This window comes from Triticum dicoccoides, chromosome 5B (assembly GCF_002162155.2).
Source record: "Triticum dicoccoides isolate Atlit2015 ecotype Zavitan chromosome 5B, WEW_v2.0, whole genome shotgun sequence".
Classification (NCBI taxonomy): Eukaryota; Viridiplantae; Streptophyta; class Magnoliopsida; order Poales; family Poaceae; genus Triticum; species Triticum dicoccoides.
The window spans coordinates 641,918,706-641,942,908 of record NC_041389.1 but is presented as its reverse complement, the minus strand read 5'-3'; the positions used below and the strand labels follow the sequence as shown (position 1 = coordinate 641,942,908).

At 43.3% G+C, this 24,203-nt stretch overlaps 1 pseudogene; it reads right to left on the bottom strand.

Annotated features, from left to right (window-relative positions):
• LOC119312278 overlaps positions 1 to 24,203 on the bottom strand; it is a 73,948-nt pseudogene that overhangs the window by 24,135 nt on the left and 25,610 nt on the right.

Below are 24,203 nucleotides of genomic sequence, written 5' to 3'. Positions count from 1 at the left end.
GCCCGCTCTCGGTGCAAATTGGCCCAATTTTGGCCCATATTCGGTGTGCTTCGGCACAAATTCAACACCAACTATTTTTTATCACATAGTTCATCACAGAAATCAATACAAATCAAATAGTTCAACAAATCAAACTCATAATTTGAACAGAAATAAAAACTCATATTTCATCACACGTCGAGCTAGGCGTTGCCCTTGAGCCTCCATAGGTGCTCCACCAGATCGTGCTGCAGTTCTTGATGCACCCGTGGGTCTCAGATCTCCTGACGCATATTCAGGAAGGCAGCCCAGGTTGCCGGTAACTGGTGATCAACTTGGGCAAGAGGACCCTGCTTGTAATATGGTTCAGTGTCAAACACTGGCTCTTTCCTGCTCGCTCTCAATTATCATGTTGTGCAAGATGACACAACAAGTCATGAGTTCCCACATTTGATCTTTCGACTAGGTCAGAGAGGGGTATCGGACAACAGCAAATCAAGATTAGAGCACACCAAATGCCCGCTCGACACCCTCCCTGCAAGCCTCCTAACACTTGGCAAAGTAGGAGTTCTTGCCTCCTGGCACAGGGTTTCAGATAGTCTTCATAAATGTTGAGCATCTCGGATAGATGCCATTGCTAGGTAGTACCCTTGTTGTAGCGGTGCCCATTGACCTCGAAGTTCACCAGAGGAGCATGACCTTCAACAAGCTTGGCAAAGACATTCGAGCAATGCAGTATGTTGATGTCATTGTGAGTTCCTAGCATACCAAAGGAGTGCCAAATCCAGAGGCCCTGTGTGGCCACTAACTCAAGTACCACACTGCAAGCTCCTTTGGCGCCTTTGTACATCCCCTATCAAGCAAATGGATAGTTTTTCCATACCCAATGCATGCAGTTGATGCTTCCAAGCATCTCAGGGAATCCTCTTGCTACATTTTGTGCTATGACCCGAGCAGTGTCTTCAGCATTGGGTGATCTCAAGTATTGTGGTCCAAACACTACCACCACTGCCCTGCAGAACTTGTACAAACACTCAATGGTGGTGGACTCAGCCATGTGTCCATAGTCTTCTAGTATATCACCGGGAGCTCCGTATGCAAGCATCCTCATAGCCGCCGTGCACTTTTGCAGTGAGATGAATCCAAGTGTGATGGTGCAATCCTTCTTGCACTTAAAGTAGTTGTCGAACTCCCGGATGGAATTCACAATCATGAGGAAGAGCTTTCGACTCATCCGATAATGGTGCTGAAATACTTTCTCGTTGTGCAATGGAGCGTCGGTGAAGTAGTCGGCATAGAGCAAGTAGTAGCCCTCCAGTTGATGTCTCTGCTTTGCCTTCTGTTTGCCCGGCATCGAGCCACCTCGTCGTAGATTTGCATTGCTCGTGAACAGGCCAGCCAGAGCGGTGAGGACCATGAGGTACTCTTCATTCTGGGCGTCGGCCTCAGCTTCCTCCTCTAGCAGCACCGCGAACACCTCCTCGTCGTCTGAGTCCATCACTGAGCAGACAAAACACCAAATACCTGGCGGGCATGGTAGGCGCACAGCCACCACTATCCTCGCCTGCATGGCCGGTGCACCGAAAAGCCCGCCCAGGAGCGGGGGTGGAGGCTGCCACGGTGAACCCTCTTTTTCCGGTGGGGAAATGGCCTTTCTAGCGGCGGTGGGCATGTAGGCGGCGCCGGATCGGCACAACAGCGGAAGGGGTAGTGCGCGCGGGGGGCGAATCTGGGCATGCAAAAAACATTTTTCACCTGACAGTGATGGCCCATGTGCCACTTTTCCTTCTGCCAGAGCCCCCGAGCGCCCCCAGTGCGCTGGGTTTGGCCTGGGATCGCAGGGCCAAAAAATGGGCTGAACCGGCAGAATTCGACGTCCTGGGGGGCGGCTGGGTTTCTTTTTCGGCGCCTGCCGAAAAACGCTCGCCCTAGGGGGCCTGTTGGGGACGCGAGTGGAGATGATGTAATATTTACTTGCAGGCCCTAACATTTATTTTTACCTTATTAAGTTTAGTCATCTTCCTGCATTATATCCTAGTTGTATAAATTCTAGGCATACTAAACATTAAGTGCATGGAAGTTGTGTAAGTGACATACGTAACTTGAGAGAATAGTAAACCTACCTTTAGCTCCTACGGGGGTTGACACTTATACTTGCACATCCATAATCGGAAGTTCTACAATGTCTCCCTGTACTTGGGGATTATCATGGTGCTGGTTTTGAGGAAAGCGCCAGTAATCTTCAACATGGTGTATAGGCTGAAACTAGGCATAAAGGAGTGAATCCCCTTCTATGGTGCCCCAATTGCCCCTTATATATCTCTAAAATGGAATAGTCCATGTTGTTATGTTAGTCTTATAGGGGTAGGTGTTGGACCATTATTGGTTTACAATTTATTTGGCCTTTCCTATCTGTCATAGTGTTTTCCTTAGATGTTAAATACTTTAATGGAAAGTATTTTCTGTGGTTGGTGGCACTTCTCCTTAATGGGACGGCCTGACTATGGTCTTAGTGGGGGCCATTGATATGTTGTTGAGTTGCCATCCCATAGGTAATTCCACTTATCATTGACAAGTGAATGTTTGTCGAATCTCATCAACAATTATGGTGTCATTGCTGTAATTTTTTGTACTCACGCGATCAGCATGTGACTCGGAGTTTCAAACACTAGTAGATGCAATGTAAATAGAACTGGAGCCCGGTTTCGGTCCATTTTTACACCCAATACTCGCATGAGGCCAAGTGTTGAAGTAGAGACGCATTACCCATCCTTCTGCAGTTCGAAAATTTGAGTGAATCGTTTAGTACATGCAATCATATAACACAAGGTACAAGACTAGGCCTACGATCTTCCTTAACTTATAATGCTAGACACTTGCCACCTAGATCAACTTTTTGGCTTACATATACTATTTCGATGAGTCAAACTAGTCACACACATATGTATATACCACGCCACTATTCTAAGCACGAGTGTAGAATAGTGGTAAAACTACATATAAAAGCTAGTAGAAATATGTACAAAAAGTAGTCATTTTAAAATCGTTTTTTTGTATCAAAGTTGTTGTTTTACTACAACGTTGTAAGATTACTATACTATGTACACTATTACTTTTTTCACTTTCACTAGGGGCGTAGCTTAAACTAATTTTATGTACTTCTACGAGTGTGGACTCCCATATTCAATATACCTCTTATATACCTATTTATCATTCACAATATATATTATTAACTAGCAGGGTGACGCTAGAATTCCTATTATTTCTTGCTGGTTTTTTCTCTACCAATTTTCTTTCAATTGATCAATCACTATAGCAATATTGATATAGAAATTATAGCTAAAAATTTTATGTTTAGAAAATAGGTTTAAACTTTGCTACATATATATTTATACTTTGTGTAAATGTGTTGGTAAGTATTTGGTTGTTCTACCAAAGATCAAATGAACTGGGGCATGTGCCCGACCATGCAAAACCTTAGTCTTTGGTACACTTTTAGATTTTTATCACCTTTACAATTTTTTGCATTTCACCTTTTTATGTTCCGTTTGTAATTATCTTTGCACCTAATATAATTTTAGGATTTATCTTTCCAAATACTAACTATTTATCCTGCTCTTTCTATTGAACACTAACATGTTGCTAAGATTGTACTTTTCTTATAATGTACTTGTATAGCTATCGTAGAAAAATAGTCGTAGCTATATATGGTAAAATTCATCCTAGAAATGGTCTAAGAATACCAGAAATGCACAACGAAAATACAAACTACATCACCTGATCTCTAGGACTCCGCTTATATTAATTTATCTTTTCATGTCAATCTAAACTATTCCAATTGCCTTTTCTGTCCACCACTTTTGGTTATGCTTGAAACATATTTTTGTACGTGACACATCCAATTGTTTCTATGTAACGCTTGTATTTTTAATCTCAGCCCTTGATGTTTGAAATTAGTGGTCAAGATAATTTAATTTGTGTGGATGAATATAATGGCTTGTTTGCCTCTTGTCTTACTTATATAATAGATTATTCTAATGTACCTCAATACAAGTGACACGAAAAAATACTATATTTCCGCAAAAAAAGTACTATATGTGCAAATAATTTGAAATGCGTGGTCTCAAATGGAATATTTCATATATAGAACTCACTCTAAGGTATGTAGTATATGGGGAGCGGAAGTACATACTCGGTGGAGTACATAATCATTATAATGACAGGAACAAATAAGTGGATCAGATTCCTACCTGTGCTTGTATAGTTCTAGTCCAAACAATGGGAAGTTAGAAAATCCACAGTCATTGCCTGCTGTATAGAGCCATGAGAATATAGTCCAAGAAAAACTACCTAGGAAAATTTTGAATATAGTTGCAACCTGCAACCTAAATAAATGAAGAATATTAGTTTAAAGAAGAAGAAAAAAATGAGTGGTCATGTTCTGTAGCTACGAATTTTGCATGGAGGAGATATGGGATTTCTTTTACTTTGCTACATGAGCTCCTTGAGGGGTGTGGAAGCTATTAACAAGGTGAGCTTGAACAGTTCCTCTTGGGAATAGTAACATGTACTCAACGATCATGACCTATAGCAAGAGGAAACATATTAGTGGAGACGTATTTTGCTTTAGAGGAATAACAATTTTTATTATTTGTACTTATTATTGTAGTTCTATATTTTGTGTTTCATATTACTTAAGAAACTAAAGAAACATATAATTTTCAACCAGGGTCCAAGAACACAAGACCACATGTGATCCTTCAGAGATATACATCTACAAGGTATTGACAATACATCGACAAAGTGCCCTTTGCACATGTTTTCTATAATTATTTACATGGAAATGTAAGTAAAACATTAAAGTCACCATAACATGAATTTTTTCACGAAAATCTATGAAGATTGTTTTCCTCCAAAATAGAGGGCAGGAGCTGGCAGAGAAACTCAAATGAGTCCACATGTCTAGGAATGTAGAAGTGTAAGAGGCATAAGATAAGACTCATGGATGACACCTTCAAGAATTTATGTATTGTTTATGTATGATATAACAAAGCGAATAGCGACAAAAAGAACATCACAATGAGTTATTTCCCTATAAATACAATGTCCCTATCTCCTTGTAGACACTCTGGTTAAAACCCCACAGAAATAATAATAATAATAATAATAATAATAATAATAATAATAATAATAATAACAACAATAATAATAATAATAATAATAATAATAATAATAATAATAATAATAATAATAATAATAATAATAATAATAAGGTGTGTGTTTTGTCTCTCGGAAAGCTTTGCTAGTTCGTGCGATGCACCTTATGTTATCTTTGAAAACCTTTTCTATTTTATTGGGATAGGAACAATTGCACTTTATTCATCAAACACCAATGCATTATTCGTCAATAGAGACATAGAGGCCGTACCCGATGCTCATTCAGCCAACAAGTCGTCTGAGCAAATCTGGCCCTTTTAGCTAATTGATGAGCCACATAGTTGGCTTCTCTATGGCAGAGACCGATACAAGATCATGAGCTATAGTCTCCTACACTCATCAAAGATAATCATTGCTGGCCTACAGGAGATATCATTACTAGCAATAAAACTGATACAAGATCATGAGCTAGTCTCCTACACTCTTCAAAGATAGTCGTAACAGGCCCATAGGAGATATCGTCACTACTCATTGGTAAGAAAACCAATACAATATCATGAATTGGTCTCACGGAGGCCGTTTCCACCAAAAAGATTTCAGCAGAGCTACAACTAATAGCCTAAGGGAGGTGGTTTATTTATGTTAGTGAATGCACGATAGTAGTTAAAGAAGCAAAACCACCTCTAATAATTAGTAGAGGCGGTCTAGAACTCTTGACCGCCTCTAATAATTCAAGTCCATATGCAGTTCTCCAAAGGACTGCCTCAAATACTCATGGCTAATACCCTTTTATCCCCTAAACCCTAGCCGCTTCTCCAAACAAAATTGTAGCATGACCTATTCTGCTCTCCTCTCTTGTCAATTTTGGCGCATTTGCCCACTTCGCTTCCCTTCTCTGCCATCTTACACTCTCGATGCGTTCTGCCCCATCCCCCAATCATGTCACCGTATTGCCCGCATCCCCTTCTTATCTCTGCACCATATCTCACCGCCCCTATGGTGCACCCCTCCAAACGTTTTTGGCATGCCTTTCGTACTGGAGGCTCTGGTCGGCCTCCACCAACGAGCGGCCATACACCTCATCCCCTCGTTGTCCTACCCCTGCCGACGGATAGCTCCTCCTCTGCCTAGAACTTCGAGGCACCGGAGTTGGACATGGGTGATGACCCAGAGGACACGACATTGGAGGAGGTAGAGAGTGAGGACGAGGTGGACCAACGCATGCTCCTGGACTCCATCCTCTATCCACAACCTGCCAATGAGGCGAGTGTTGCTTGCATGGTGAAGAAAGTGATGGGGGAGTTGCACACATGGCCAGAAGCCAGTGCAATGAACTCGCCCAGCGATGATTCTGTTGTTGAGGGCCTCAAGATCTGACATTGTCAAGGACATCGTCGACATCTCCTTTGATGATGTCGAGGATTAGGTTTCTTAATTAAGCTCATGATCTAGTTTAATTAAGTTGTATGAGATGTTTTGGGCACCAAAATTTGTTTATCATTTTGCATTGGTGTATCTGACAAATGAGTAATGTAACTTAGAGATAGTAGGTAACTTAATGTATGTCGAGAAAATACAACACTTAGAAAGTTTTCTTCTCGTGATAATTGTTTTGAAAGAATAATTACAAGACAATTTATAGAACATATAGGTGGATAGTTGGACCTACCCTTGTTATGTTGCTATGATGAGTAAGGGTTTTGTATGTCGGCTTGGCAACCAGAACTAATAGAGGATCTAGAAGTTCTTCTATATCTCCCTCATCAAAGTTCCACATGCCTTTTTCCCTCTCATCTCTAAATTAATTAATTTATTTTCCCCCATTGATTAAAACTTGATAAAATGTGTTTTTAAAGAGATATTTACCCTGTTTTACTGGCACACAAAAAAATGAGGTTACGGATTTTATGTATCGTGATAGAGCTTTTGTCATAACAAGCATCAATGAAACCAACATAGTCTGTTGTCGCCACCTCTCGCTTGGAGATGCCAGGAAAGTCACCATACTTTGTTTCTTTTCTTGGAGAAGTTGGGAGTGCATTCAAAGATGGGATGACAATGTTTGTAGTGTGTACCAGATCTCTACTCGACAAATGGTGAACATGATTTGGACAAATTCAGAGTGATGTTTGTCCTGAACATACGACCACCAAGTTGGGTATGATATTTTCAAGTACATGTGAAATTTATCATATAAATCTATATGTATATCACAAGGTTGTCTTATGTTTTGTTTGCATTGCACAAAAAAGACACCATTGGCATTACAAACTTATCAGAATGGGGTTAGTATAAACAGCTACGACAGCGCTGGTTGCACTGGTGATTGGAGTTTAGATTGAGCTAGTGTGTGTTAATTTCAGTTTATGTTTAACTATTACTTGAGTTTCCTCACATTTGATTTTGAATAAGTTGTCCATATTTCCCACATGTAGATCGATTTTAGGTGCGCCGGAACTAGCTCTGCTCAACATATGTACATTCATATATGTTTAAGTGAAAATTATTTTGAACTGGAAAAATCTATGACCCCCATGAAGAAGATATCTCGCGGTGATCAATCCAAAAGTCAACATGATGAGTTGAGATGGGTATACCAATCGAGCCAAAAGGTGAAAGGAAAAGGCGGGATGTGTATACTATTCAAGTTGAAAAGGCAACATGAAGAGGTGAGCTGGGTAGACTACTCGAGATGGTGTGGAGTATATAAATCTCTGGATTTTGTAAATTTGGTTTGTATGAAATGAATGAGAATGTGTATGATTGTGTCTAATGTGTATGTGGGAATGTTCTCTTTGAATTTAAATTGTACGGTTAGCTAAAAATAATTAAAATACCATGTATGAATAAGAAATGGGAGTGGTACTGAACTAAAAACTGCTTCAAATGATAATGTATTCTGGGTGGTTCCACTTCAAATGATAAAGTATTTTGGGCGATTCAGTGACAGAACCGCCTACAATGTAAACACTAAAAGTAGTTCTATTTAGGGAATCACCAAGGACCTTCATTCGAGGTGGTTTTAAAAGCACCTCTGATAGTTTGAGTATAGCTATCCTAAAATGCAAAACCACATCAGCTCCATGGACGAAAAATAGCCTCCAAAGCCCATTATGTACTTGTGCGTCCTACTGCATGTAGAGATTTATACCATATAATCAAAGTTAATAATGATCCTATTGCAGTCCATATGATCCACAAGGATAAGACCATGAAGAATAGCATATGCTTCAGTCATACCAACATCATATACTTGACCGATTAATTGGGTTGTTATGACAATAAAAAATCCGCGACCATCAAGAAGGATAGCTCTAGAAGTTCCATGATTCATGTCCTTGTCAAAATACGCATCCACATAAGTTTGGAATAACATTTTAGCAGTCTTTCCCAGCCATGATGTCGGATGCTACAAGATCTAGTTGAAGCTCTCTCATTGTTCACATCAAAACAATGATGGCCCTGCCGAATGACTTGTCATTTGAACGTGTTCCCTAGTGATAGATTGTCGCCTTTCTCACCACACGTACCAAGGAGCAACCATGATCATGATGTTAAGATCAGCATTACCAATCATTGGGGAACGATTTCATTCAGACATAGGAGGTGCTCCGGGCATGAATATGAAGGTCAGCCGACATGTTACGACTGTGGGAGGGCTCGATCCACCATGCATGTTGTAAGGGCATATTTCTCCCTATGTGGTTTTGGTGATTGATGACAGTGCATTTGCGGACTAATCGTGTGCATTGAGCATTTCAGATATCTCATGTGTAGGCACAAGGAGATTCATTGCCCCTCGGAGCCTATCGAAAACGGCGGTTCTCTATGTTTCTTTTCGGTGGATTTGAGTCGTAGGAAAGCCTTGCTATTAAGAGGGTGTCCGCTTCGGAAAGGTTAGGGTGGAATCAACACGTACACATCTGTTTCTTTGCACCACCTTTCCTTCACTTCTTTGGAGCTCCATCCATTTATCCTTGTCGCTACGAGAGGAAGGCTTACAAGTGCTATAGTTTTTGTGGCGTGTGGTAGTACTACTCAAGGGAGCAGTAGTACCGCAGTGGCCCGTGGTAGTACCGCTCATGGAAGCGGTAGTACCGCGCCGTGTGGTAGTACCGCTCCTCGCGAGCGGTAGTACCGCTGCCTGTAGCCCAGAACGCTGTTGCGCACGGAAGTAGGCACGAAAGTAAATTTTTACTTCCGCCCCTATGCGGTAGTACCGCTCCCTGCGAGTGGTAGTACCGTGCCGGATTTTCGCACGTCCAATCTCAGCGGAAGTAGTCATGGATGTAATTTATTTAGTCCGTGCCTTTTCCAGCCCTGGTGAGCCCCTGCCTTATGGTAGTACCGCTCCGGCGGTTCTACCGCTCGTTGCCTAGTGCAACAGGACCTCACCTGGCTTCTACCGCACGAGCGGTAGTACCTGTTGGGGAACGTAGCAGAAATTCAAAATTTTCCTACGTGTCACCAAGATCTATCTATGGAGAGACTAGCAACGAGGGGAAGGAGAGTGCATCTACATACACTTGTAGATCGCTAAGCGGAAGCGTTCAAGTGAACGGGGTTGATGGAGTCGTACTCTTCGTGATTCAGATCACCGATGATCCTAGTGCCGAACGGACGGCACCTCCGCGTTCAACACACGTACAGCTCGACGATGTCTCCCACGCCTTGATCCAGCAAGGAGAGAGGGAGAGGTTGAGGAAGACTCCATCCAGCAGCAGCACAACGGTGTGGTGGTGATGGAGGAGCGTGGCAATCCTGCAGGGCTTCGCCAAGCACCTACCGGAGAGGAGGAGGTGTCACGGGAGGGAGGGAGGCGCCAAGGGCTCAGGTATGGATGTCCTCCCTCCCCTCCACTATATATAGGGGCAGGGGAGAGGGGGGAGGCGCAGCCTTGCCCCTTCCTCCAAGAAAGGGGTGCGGCTAAGAGGGGGGGAGGAGTCCATCCTCCCCAAGGCACCTCGGAGGTGCCTTCCCCCTTTAGGACTCTCCCCTTTTTCCTATATCTTGGCGCATGGGCCTCTAGGGGCTGGTGCCCTTGGCCCATGTAGGCCAAGGCGCACCCCCTACAGCCCATGTGGCCCCCCGGGGCAGGTGGCCCCACCCGGTGGGCCCCCGGGACCCTTCCGGTGGTCCCGGTACAATACCGATGACCCCGAAACTTGTCCCGATGGCCGAAACAGGACTTCCTATATATAAATCTTTACCTCCGGACCACTCCGGGACTCCTCGTGACGTCCGGGATCTCATCCGGGACTCCGAACAACATTCGGTAACCACATACAAACTTCCTTTATAACCCTAGCGTCATCGAACCTTAAGTGTGTAGACCCTACGGGTTCGGGAGACATGTAGTCATGACCGAGATGTTCTTCGGTCAATAACCAACAGCAGGATCTGGATACCCATGTTGGCTCCCACATGTTCCACGATGATCTCATCGGATGAACCACGATGTCAAGGACTCAATCGATCCCGTATACAATTCCCTTTGTCTAGCGGTATGGTACTTGCCCGAGATTCGATCGTCGGTATACCGATACCTTGTTCAATCTCGTTACCGGCAAGTCTCTTTACTCGTTCCATAACACATCATCCCGTGATCAACCCCTTGGTCACATTGTGCACATTATGATGATGTCCTACCGAGTGGGCCCAGAGATACCTCTCCGTTTACACGGAGTGACAAAATCCCAATCTCGATTCGTGCCAACCCAACAGACACTTTCAGAGATACCCGTAGTGTACCTTTATAGCCACCCAGTTACGTTGTGACGTTTGGCACACCCAAAGCACTCCTACGGTATCCGGGAGTTGCACAATCTCATGGTCTAAGGAAATGATACTTGACATTAGAAAAGCTTTAGCATACGAACTACATGATCTTGTGCTAGGCTTAGGATTGGGTCTTGTCCATCACATCATTCTCCTAATGATGTGATCCCGTTATCAACGACATCCAATGGCCATGGTCAGGAAACCATAACCATCTATTGATTAACGAGCTAGTCAACTAGAGGCTTACTAGGGACATGGTGTTGTCTATGTATCCACACATGTATCTGAGTTTCCTATCAATACAATTCTAGCATGGATAATAAACGATTATCATGAACAAGGAAATATAATAATAATCAATTTATTATTGCCTCTAGGGCATATTTCCAACAGTCTCCCACTTGCACTAGAGTCAATAATCTAGTTCACATCGATATGTGATTAACACTCAAGGTCACATCCCCATGTGACTAACACCCAAAGAGTTTACTAGAGTCAATAATCTAGTTCACATTTACCATGTGATTAACACTCGATGAGTTCTGGGTTTGATCATGTTATGCTTGTGAGAGAGGTTATAGTCAACGAGTCTGAACCTTTCAGATCCGTGTGTGTTTACAAATCTCTATGTCATCTCCGAGATGCAGCTACCACGTTCTATTTGGAGCTATTCCAAATAACTGTTCTACTTGGAGCTATTCTAAATTGTTGCTCCATTATACGTATCCGGTATCTCTACTCAGAGCTATCCGGATAGGTGTTAAGCTTGCATCGACGTAACCCTTTACGACGAACTCTTTTACCACCTCCATAATTGAGAAAATTCCTTAGTCCACTAGTTACTAAGGATAACTTTGACCGCTGTCCTGTGATCCATTCTTGGATCACTCTTGTACCCCTTGACTGACTCATGGTAAAGCACACTTCAGGTGCGGTACACAGCATAGCATACTGTAGAGCCTATGTCTTAAGCATAGGGGACGACCTTCGTTCCTTTCTCTCTATTCTGCCATGGTCGAGCTTTAAGTCTTAACTTCATACCTTACAACTCAGGCAAGAACTCCTTCTTTGACTGATCCATCTTGAACACCTTCAAGATCACGTCAAGGCATGTGCTCACGTCAAGATCACGTCGGTATACCGATACCTTGTTCAATCTCGTTACCGGCAAGTCTCTTTACTCGTTCCGTAACACATCATCCCGTGATCAACCCCTTGGTCACATTGTGCACATTATGATGATGTCCTACCGAGTGGGCCCAGAGATACCTCTCCGTTTACACGGAGTGACAAAATCCCAATCTCGATTCGTGCCAACCCAACAGACACTTTCAGAGATACCCGTAGTGTACCTTTATAGCCACCCAGTTACGTTGTGACGTTTGGCACACCCAAAGCACTCCTACGGTATCCGGGAGTTGCACAATCTCATGGTCTAAGGAAATGATACTTGACATTAGAAAAGCTTTAGCATACGAACTACATGATCTTGTGCTAGGCTTAGGATTGGGTCTTGTCCATCACATCATTCTCCTAATGATGTGATCCCGTTATCAACGACATCCAATGTCCATGGTCAGGAAACCGTAACCATCTATTGATTAACGAGCTAGTCAACTAGAGGCTTACTAGGGACATGGTGTTGTCTATGTATCCACACATGTATCTGAGTTTCCTATCAATACAATTCTAGCATGGATAATAAACGATTATCATGAACAAGGGAATATAATAATAATCAATTTATTATTGCCTCTAGGGCATATTTCCAACAGTCTCCCACTTGCACTAGAGTCAATAATCTAGTTCACATCGATATGTGATTAACACTCAAGGTCACATCCCCATGTGACTAACACCCAAAGAGTTTACTAGAGTCAATAATCTAGTTCACATTTACCATGTGATTAACACTCGATGAGTTCTGGGTTTGATCATGTTATGCTTGTGAGAGAGGTTATAGTCAACGGGTCTGAACCTTTCAGATCCGTGTGTGCTTTACAAATCTCTATGTCATCTCCTAGATGCAGCTACCACGTTCTATTTGGAGCTATTCCAAATAACTGTTCTACTTGGAGCTATTCTAAATTGTTGCTCCATTATACGTATCCGGTATCTCTACTCAGAGCTATCCGGATAGGTGTTAAGCTTGCATCGACGTAACCCTTTACGACGAACTCTTTTACCACCTCCATGATTGAGAAAATTCCTTAGTCCACTAGTTACTAAGGATAACTTTGACCGCTGTCCTGTGATCCATTCTTGGATCACTCTTGTACCCCTTGACTGACTCATGGTAAAGCACACTTCAGGTGCGGTACACAGCATAGCATACTGTAGAGCCTATGTCTTAAGCATAGGGGACGACCTTCGTTCCTTTCTCTCTATTCTGCCATGGTCGAGCTTTAAGTCTTAACTTCATACCTTAGAACTCAGGCAAGAACTCCTTCTTTGACTGATCCATCTTGAACACCTTCAAGATCATGTCAAGGTATGTGCTCATTTGAAAGTACCATTAAGCGTTTTAATCTATCCTTATAGATCTTGATGCTCAATGCTCAAGCAGCTTAATCCAGGCTTTTCCATTTAAAAACACTTTCCAAATAACCCTTTATGCTTTCTAGAAATTCTACGTCATTTCTGATCATTAATATGTCAACAACATATACTCATCAGAAATTCTATAGTGCTCCCACTCACTTCTTTGGAAATACAAGTTTCTCATAAACTTTGTATACACCCAAATTCTTTGATCATCATCAAAGCATACATTCCAACTCCGAGATGCTCACTCCAGTCCTCAGAAGGATTGCTGGAGCTTTGCATACTTGTTAGCATATTTCAGGATAGACAAAACCTTCCGGTTGTATCACATACAACCTTTCCTCAAGAATCGTCGAGGAAACAATGTTTTGACATCCTATCTGCAAGATTTCATAAATAATGCAGTAATTGCTAATATAATTCCAACAGACTCTTAGCATCGCTACGAGTGAGAAAGTCTCATCGTAGTCAACTCCTTGAACTTGTCGAAAAACATCTTAACGACAAGTCGAGCTTTCTCAATGGTGACACTTACCATCATAGTCTGTCTTCCTTTCAAAATCCATATGTACCTAACAGCCTTACGACCATCAAGTAGTTCTTCCAAAGTCAACACTTTGTTTTCATACATGGATCCTATCTCGGATTTTATGGCTTCTAACCATTTGTCGGAATTTGGGCCCACCATTGCTTCTCCATAGCTCGTAGGTTCATTGTTGTCTAGCAACATGACTTCCAAGACAGGATTACGTACCACTCTGAAGTAGTACGCATCCTTGTCATCCCACGAGGTTTGGTAGTGACTTGATCCGAAACTTCATGATCACTATCATAAGCTTCCACTTCAATTGGTGTAGGTGCCACAGGAACAACTTCCTGTGCCCTGCTACACACTTGTTGAAGTGACGGTTCAATAACCTCATCAAGTCTCCACCATCCTCCCACTCAATTCTTTCGAGAGAAACTTTTCCTCGATAAAGGACCCGATTCTAGAAACAATCCCTTATTGCTTTCGAATCTGAGACAGGAGGTATACCCAACTGTTTTGGGTGTCCTATGAAGATGCATTTATCCGCTTTGGGTTCGAGCTTATCTGCCTGAAACTCTTTCACATAAGCGTCGCAGCCCCAAACTTTTAAGAAATGACAGCTTAGGTTTCTCTAAACCATAGTTCATACGGTGTCATCTCATCGGAATTACGTGGTGCCCTATTTAAAGTGAATGTGGTTGTCTCTAATGCCTAACCCATAAACTATCGTGGTAATTCGACAAGAGACATCATGGTATGCATCATATCCAATAGGGTGCAGTTATGATGTTCGGACACACCATCACACTATGGTGTTCCAGGCTGTATTAGTTGTGAAACTATTTCCACAATGTCTTAATTATGTGCCAAACTCGTAATTCAGATATTCATCTCTATGATCATATCATAGATCTTTTATCCTCTTGTCACGACGATCTTTCAACTTCACACTGAAATTACTTGAACCTTTCAATAACTCAGACTCGTGATTCATCAAGTAAATATACTCAACATCTACTCGAATCATCTGTGAAGTAAGAACATAACGATATTCACTGCATGCCTCAGCACTCATTGGACTGCACACATCAAAATGTGTTACTTCCAACAAGTTGCTTTCTTGTTCCATCTTACTGAAAACGAGGCTTTTCAGTCATCTTGCCCATGTGGTATGATTTGCATGTCCCAAGTGATTCAAAATCAAGTGAGTCAAAACGGTCCATTTGCATGGAGTTTCTTCATGCATATACACCAATAGACATGGTTCGCATGTCTCAAACTTTTCAAAAATGAGTGAGCCCAAAGATCCATCAATATGGAGCTTCTACATGCGTTTTATACCATTATGACTTACATGGCAGTGCCACAAGTAAGTGGTACTATCATTACTATCTTATATCTTTTGGCATGAAAATGTGTATCACTACGATCGAGATTTAATAAACCATTCATTTTAGGTGTAAGACCATTGAAGGTATTATTCAAATAAACAGAGTAACCATTATTCTCCTTAAATGAATAACCGTATTGCGATAGACGTAATCCAATCATGTCTATGCTCAACGCAAACACCAAATAACAATTATTTAGGTTTAACACCAATCTCTTTGGTAGAGGGAGCGTGCGATGCTTGATCATATCAAGCTTGGAAAAACTTCCAACACATATCGTCAGCTCACCTTTAGCTAGTCTCCGTTTATTCCGTAGCCTTTCGTTTCGAGTTACTAACACTTAGCAACCGAACCGGTATCTAATACCCTGGTGCTACTAGGAGTACTAGCAAAGTACACATTAACACAATGTATATCCAATATACTTCTATCGACCTTGCCAGCCTTCTTATCTACCAAGTATCTAGGGTAATTCTGCTCTAGTGGTTGTTCCCCTTATTACAGAAGCACTTAGTCTCGGGTTTGGGTTTTACCTTGGGTTTCTTCACTAGAGCAGCAGCTGATTTGCCGTTTCATGAAGTATCCCTTCTTGCCCTTGCCCTTCTTGAAACTAGTGGTTTCACCAACCATCAACAATTGATGCTCCTTCTTGATTTCTACTTTCGCGGTGTCAAACATCGCGAATACCTCAAGGATCATCATATCTATCCCTGATATGTTATAGTTCATCACGAAGCTCTAACAGCTTGGTGGCAATGACTTTGGAGAACCATCACTGTTTCATCTGGAAGATCAACTCCCACTCGATTCAAATGATTGTTGTACTCAGACAATCTGAGCACAAGCTCAACAATTGAGCTTTTCTCCTTAGTTTGCAGGTTAAGAAAGTCATCGGAGGTCTTATACCTCTTGACATGGGCACGAGCCTGAAATCCCAATTTCAGCCCTCAAAACATCTCATATGTTTCGCGATGTTTCAAAAACGTCTTTGGTGCCTCAACTCTAAACCGTTTAACTGAACTATCACGTAGTTATCAAAACGTGTATGTCAGATGTTCGCAACAACCACAGACAACGTTCGAGGTTCAGCACACTGAGCGGTGCATTAAGGACATAAGCCTTCTATGAAGCAATGAGGACAATCCTCAGTTTACGGACCTAGTCCGCATAATTGCTACTATCAACTTTCAACTAATTTTTCTCTAGGAACATATCTAAACAGTAGAACTATAGCGTGAGCTACGACATAATTTGCAAAAACCTTTTGACTATGTTCAGGATAATTAAGTTCATCTTATGAACTCCCACTCAGATAGACATCCCTCTAGTCATCTAAGTGATTACATGATCCGAGTCAAACTAGGCCGTGTCCAATCATCACGTGAGACAGATTAGTCATCATCGGTGAACATCTTCATGTTGATCGTATCTTCTATACGACTCATGTTCGACCTTTCGGTCTCCGTGTTCCGAGGCCATGTCTGTACATGCTAGGCTCGTCAAGTTAACCCTAAGTGTTTCGCGTGTGTAAATCTGTCTTACACCCGTTGTATGTGAACGTTAGAATCTAACACCCGATCATCACGTGGTGCTTCGAAACACGAACTGTCGCAACGGTGCACAGTTAGGGGAGAACACTTCTTGAAATTGTTGTAAGGGATCATCTTATTTACTACCGTCGTTCTAAGCAAATAAGATGTATAAACATGATAAACATCACATGCAATCAAATAGTGACATGATATGGCCATCATCACTTTGCTCCTTTTGATCTCCATCTTCGGGGCTCCATGATCATCATCGTCACCGGCATGACACCATGATCTCCATCATCATGATCTCCATCATCGTGTCTTCAGGAAGTTGCCTCGCCAACTATTACTTCTACTACTATGGCTAACGGTTAGCAATAAAGTAAATTAATTACATGACGTTTAAGTTGACACGCAGGTCATAAATAAATAAAGACAACTCCTATGGCTCCTGCCGGTTGTCATACTCATCGACATGCAAGTCGTGATTCCTATTACAAGAACATGATCAATCTCATACATCACATATATCATTCATCACATCCTTTTTGGCCATATCACATCACATAGCATACCCTGCAAAAACAAGTTAGACGTCCTCTAATTGTTGTTTGCATGTTTTACGTGGCTGCTATGGGTTTCTAGCAAGAACGTTTCTTACCTACGCATGAACCACAACGTGATATGCCAATTGCTATTTACCCTTCATAAGGACCCTTTTCATCAAATCCGATCCGACTAAAGTGGGAGAGACAGACACCCGCCAGCCACCTTATGCAACTAGTGCATGTTTGTCGGTGGAACCGGTCTCACGTAAGCGTACGTGTAAGGTTGGTCCGGGCCGCTTCATCCCACGATGCCGCCGAATCAAGATAAGACTAGTAACGACAAGCATATTGAACAATATCGACGCCCACAACTACTTTGTGTTCTACTCGTGCAAAGAATCTACGCAATAGACCTAGCTCATGATGCCACTGTTGGGGAACGTAGCAGAAATTCAAAATTTTCCTATGTGTCACCAAGATCTATCTATGGAGAGACTAGCAACGAGGGGAAGGAGAGTGCATCTACATACCCTTGTAGATCGCTAAGCGGAAGCGTTCAAGTGAACGGGGTTGATGGAGTCGTACTCTTCGTGATTCAGATCACCGATGATCCTAGTGCCGAACGGACGGCACCTCCGCGTTCAACACACGTACAGCTCGACGATGTCTCCCACGCCTTGATCCAGCAAGGAGAGAGGGAGAGGTTGAGGAAGACTCCATCCAGCAGCAGCACAACGGTGTGGTGGTGATGGAGGAGCGTGGCAATCCTGCAGGGCTTCGCCAAGCACCTACCGGAGAGGAGGAGGTGTCACGGGAGGGAGGGAGGCGCCAAGGGCTCAGGTATGGATGTCCTCCCTCCCCTTCACTATATATAGGGGCAGGGGAGAGGGGGGAGGCGCAGCCTTGCCCCTTCCTCCAAGAAAGGGGTGCGGCTAAGAGGGGGGGAGGAGTCCATCCTCCCCAAGGCACCTCGGAGGTGCCTTCCCCCTTTAGGACTCTCCCCTTTTTCCTATATCTTGGCGCATGGGCCTCTAGGGGCTGGTGCCCTTGGCCCATGTAGGCCAAGGCGCACCCCCTACAGCCCATGTGGCCCCCCGGGGCAGGTGGCCCCACCCGGTGGGCCCCCGGGACCCTTCCGGTGGTCCCGGTACAATACCGATGACCCCGAAACTTGTCCCGATGGCCGAAACAGGACTTCCTATATATAAATCTTTACCTCCGGACCATTCCGGAACTCCTCGTGACGTCCGGGATCTCATCCGGGACTCCGAACAAACATTCGGTAACCACATACAAACTTCCTTTATAACCCTAGCGTCATCGAACCTTAAGTGTGTAGACCCTACGGGTTCGGGAGACATGTAGTCATGACCGAGATGTTCTCCGGTCAATAACCAACAGCGGGATCTGGATACCCATGTTGGCTCCCACATGTTCCACGATGATCTCATCGGATGAACCACGATGTCAAGGACTCAATCGATCCCGTATACAATTCCCTTTGTCTAGCGGTATGGTACTTGCCCGAGATTCGGTCGTCGGTATACCGATACCTTGTTCAATCTCGTTACCGGCAAGTCTCTTTACTCATTCCATAACACATCATCCCGTGATCAACCCCTTGGTCACATTGTGCACATTATGATGATGTCCTACCGAGTGGGCCCAGAGATACCTCTCCGTTTACACGGAGTGACAAAATCCCAATCTCGATTCGTGCCAACCCAACAGACACTTTCAGAGATACCCGTAGTGTACCTTTATAGCCACCCAGTTACGTTGTGACGTTTGGCACACCCAAAGCACTCCTACGGTATCCGGGAGTTGCACAATCTCATGGTCTAAGGAAATGATACTTGACATTAGAAAAGCTTTAGCATACGAACTACATGATCTTGTGCTAGGCTTAGGATTGGGTCTTGTCCATCACATCATTCTCCTAATGATGTGATCCCGTTATCAACGACATCCAATGTCCATGGTCAGGAAACCGTAACCATCTATTGATTAACGAGCTAGTCAACTAGAGGCTTACTAGGGACATGGTGTTGTCTATGTATCCACACATGTATCTGAGTTTCCTATCAATACAATTCTAGCATGGATAATAAACGATTATCATGAACAAGGAAATATAATAATAATCAATTTATTATTGCCTCTAGGGCATATTTCCAATAGTACCGCAATGTGATGCGGTAGTACCGTAGCGCCTTGCAGTAGGACCATGAGCCTGTGCGGTAGTACCGCGTCCCACGGGCTGAGTAAGTGGGTAAAGGTTGGATCTTTTTCCTGACTATATAAAGGGGGTCTTCTTCCCCAAGAAGACCACCTCTTCCCTCCCCAAGCTCCATTGTTGCTCAAAGCTCCATTTTCACCTGATGTCTCTCCCTAGGCAATCAAACTTGTTGATTTTTTAGGGATTGGTTGAGAAGGCCCCGATATCTACACTTCCACCAAGAGAAATTTGATTCCCCTCACTAATCCCTTGCGGATCTTGTTACTCTTGGGTGATTGAGCACCCTAGACAGTTGAGGTCACCGTGGAGCCATATTCCATTATGGTGAAGCTTCATGGTGTCGTTGGGAGCCTCCAATTAAGTTGTGGAGATAACCCCAACCTTGTTTGTAAAGGTTCGGTCACCGCCTTCAAGGGCACCAATAGTGGAATCACGGCATCTCGCATTGTGTGAGGGTGTGAGGAGAATACGGTGGTCCTAGTGTCTTCTTAGGGAGCATTTTGCCTCCACACCGCTCAAACGGAGACGTACTTCCTCTCAAAGGGAAGGAACTTCGGTAACACATCATCGTCTCCATCGACTCCACTCTTGGTTATCTCTCACCTTTACTTGTGCAAGCTTATATTGTGTTGTATCCTTTGCTTGCTAGTGTGCTTGTTGTTGTTGCATCATATAGGTTATTCACCTAGTTGCACATCTAGACAACCTGCTTTGATGCTAAGTTTAATTTGGTCAAGAAAAACTAAAAATTGTTAGTTGCCTATTCACTCCCCTCTAGTCAACCATATCGATCCTTTCAATTGGTATCAGAGTCTCATCTCTTTATTAAGGACTTTGTCGTCCGAAGAGTATGGTTGACACCACGGACGAGGTGGAGGATCACCCCGGCGTGAATCCCACTTTGTCTGCGGCCGATGGGGGATCATTGGTCTCCCGTGAGGAGTTCAATGCGGCTTTGGACACATTGAAAACCTCCATGACTGCCAAGGTTAAAGGCATGTTTAAGGAGTTTCTTGATGGGCTTAAATTATCCACCGAACCATTGGAAGTGGTTGATCCCGCTAACAAGGTGGCGGATACTAACTCCAAAAAGGGGGAAGCTAGTAGTGAGCAAGCTCCTTTGCCTAGTGGTAGGAGTGGGAGTGGCATCTTTGCCCATGTTGAACCCCCACTTACTTATGGAGGACCGGCTCCCTCCACGCATATGAATCATGTTGGTCCTCCTCCTAAGCTTGTTAAAAATGAGGATTTTGCTTCTTGGGTGTATCGCTTTAAAGATCATTTAAATCATAGTTCTACTAATCTTTGGAGAATTATTGAGCAAGGTTTCTACCCCGCACGACTGAAGCAACTTCACTCCTAGAGAAGCCGCGGACCATCAATTCAGCGAGTCCGCTCTCTTCATTCTCCAAGAAGCAATTCCTCCCGAAGATATTGCACACCTACGACCCTTCACCGTGGCCAAGGAAGCATGGCAACATGTTGTTTCCATTTACAAGGGAAGCGCAAGCATCCTACGATCTAACTTTGAAGTGGTACAAGATGAAGCCGATGAATTTGCGATGAATGAAGATGAAGAACCTCGTGAGCTTTACCGGAGATTAACCACTCTCGCGGTCTGATACTCTCCAACATATCTATAATTTTTATTGTTCCATGCTATTATATTATCTGTTTTGGATGTTTTATATGCATTAATATGAAATTTTATATTATTTTTGGGACTAACCTATTAACCGAGAGTTCAGTGCCAGTTTCTGTTTTTTTGCCTGTTTTAGAGTTTCGCAGAAAAGGAATACCAAACGAAGTCCAAACGGAATGGAACTTTCGCGATGATCTTTCTTGGACCAGAAGCAAACCAGGAGACTTGGAGATGAAGTCGGAGACGCAATGAGGCAGCCACGAGGGTGGAGGGTGCGCTCCTGCCTCATGGGCCCCTTGTGGGTCTCCTGACCTAGTTCCTTTGCCTATATATACTCTTATACCCCAAAAACATCCAGGGGAGGCACGAAACCACTTTTCCACTGCCGCAACCTTCTATACCCATGAGATCCCATCTAGGGGCCTTTTCCGACGTCCTGCCGGAGGGGGATTCGATCACGGAGGGCTTCTACATCAACACCATTACCCTTCCGATGAAGCGTGAGTAGTTTACCACAGACCTACAAGTCCATAGCTAGTGGCAAGATGGCTTCTTCTCTCTCTTTTATTCTCAATACCATGTTCTCCTTGATATTCTTGGAGATCTATCCGATGTAATATTCTTTTGCGGTGTGTTTGCTGATATCCGATGAATTGTGGATTTATGATCAGATTATCTATGAATATTATTTGAGTCTTCTTTCAATTCTTATATGCATGACTTGATATCTTTGCAAGTCTCTTCAAATTATCGATTTAGTTTGGCCTACTAGATTGGTTTTTCTTGCAATGCGAGAAGTGCTTAGCTTTGGGTTCAATCTTGCAGTGTCCTTTCCCAGTGACAGTAGGGGCAGCAATGCATGTATTGTATTGTTGCCATCGAGGATAAAAAGATGGGGTTTTCATCATATTGCTTGAGTTAATTCCTCTACATCATGTCATCTTACTTAATGCATTACTCTGTTCTTTATGAACTCAATACTCTAGATGCATGCTGGATAGCGGTCGATGTGTGGAGTAATAGTAGTAGATGCAGAATCGTATCAGTCTACTTGACACGGATGTGATGCCTATGTTCATGATCATTGCCTTAGATATTGTCATAATTATGCGCTCTTCTATCAATTGCTCGGCAGTAATTTGTTCACCCACCATAATATTTGCTATCTTGAGAGAAGCCACTAGTGAAACCTATGGCCCCCGGGTCTCTTTTCCATCATATAAGTTCTCTTTTACATCATACTAGTTTCCAATCTACTATTTTGCAATCTTTTACTTTCCGATCTATAAACAAAAAATACCAAAAATATTTACTTTACCGTTTATCTATCTCTATCAGATCTCACTTTTGCAAGTAACCGTGAATGGATTTACAACCCCTTTATCGTGTTGGGTGCAAGTTGTTGATTGTTTTTGCAGGTATTCGGTGGCTTGTGCGTTGTCTCCTACTGGATTGATACCTTGGTTCTCAAACGGAGGGAAATACTTACTCTACTTTGCTTCATCACGCTTTCCTCTTCAAGGGAAAAACCAATGCAAGTTCAAGAGGTAGCACAGTCTCACTCCGAGATCATGGGAGAAAGGATACGGATGACAATTGGATCAAGCGCAAGTTTCTCAAGGCCATGATGCCCTACCACAAGGCCATGTCCTCCTTCATCCGTCAAAGGCCGGACTTTCACGCCTTGTCCTCAAGTGAAGTGTTGGATGAGTTTGTTGCTATGAGTATCTTGGACAAGATCGCCGATAATGCGGTGTTGCATTCTCAACGATCAAAGAATCCCAACCTTTCTTTGAAGGCCAAGGCTAGTGTGGAAGAAGAGAGTGAAGACGAAGAATAGGAATGTTGCCCCGAAGATACCAAGTATGCTTATCATGAGCACATGCCTCTCGCTCACGGCAATTTTGGAGCAAGAAGAACACAAGGCCCAACTTCAACAAGAACAACTCAAGTGGCACCAAGGGAAAGCAACGTGTGAGGACATGCTATAATTGTGGCAATGTGAGCCACTTTGTTCGGAATGCCCGTATGAAGAGGGAAGACAATGGGGGCAAGCTTATCCGAAAAGACAAGGCCAAGTCCTTCCCCAACAAGAACAAATTCACCAAGAAGACTCCTCCCAAGGGGTTGGTGGCACAAGAAGAGAACAATGAGGATGATGATGATGAAGACGGTGAGACGGTTACCATGGCCTCCGTTGCCATTGCAACAACTCCACGGGTGTCCCTCTTCGACTCACTCAACGAGAACATCACCGCCAAGTGCATCATGGCTAAATCCACCAACAAGGTAACCCCCAACATCAAAACCACCATCACTACTAATCCTTCCTTGACGGATTGCATTGATGAAAGTGAGGGGTCGAAGGAGGAAGAGAATGAATTTGAGTCTTTTATGAGTAAGCTCAAGGGTAAATCCAAGAAGCACTTTGTTTGCTCTCTTGGAACAACTTGGTGAAGCCAATGACATGATCGAGGCTCACGAAGAAACCATCTCTAAGATGGAAGAGTATAGTCGTGACTATGTCGATGAGATATCGGATCTCTCTAATGCGCTTGAGGAAGAGTGTGGTCATCGTTTGGCTCTTGAGGAGCCACACAACAATGATCATGCTAAATTAAAGAAATATCTTGATCACGCTCTTGTTGTATCTTGTGTGCTCAATTCCAAGAAGGCTAAACTTGGGGTTGACCATGCTAGACTCAAGGAGGAGTATGATATACTTGACAAGGCTCACAAGGCCTTGAAGAGTTCTCATGCAAGCCTCAAAGAGTCTCATGATCAACTCCAAGTGAAGCTAACCAAGGAGAAAGCCACATTTCCTCATATGGTTTTAATCGATAATGCAAATGCTACTAACC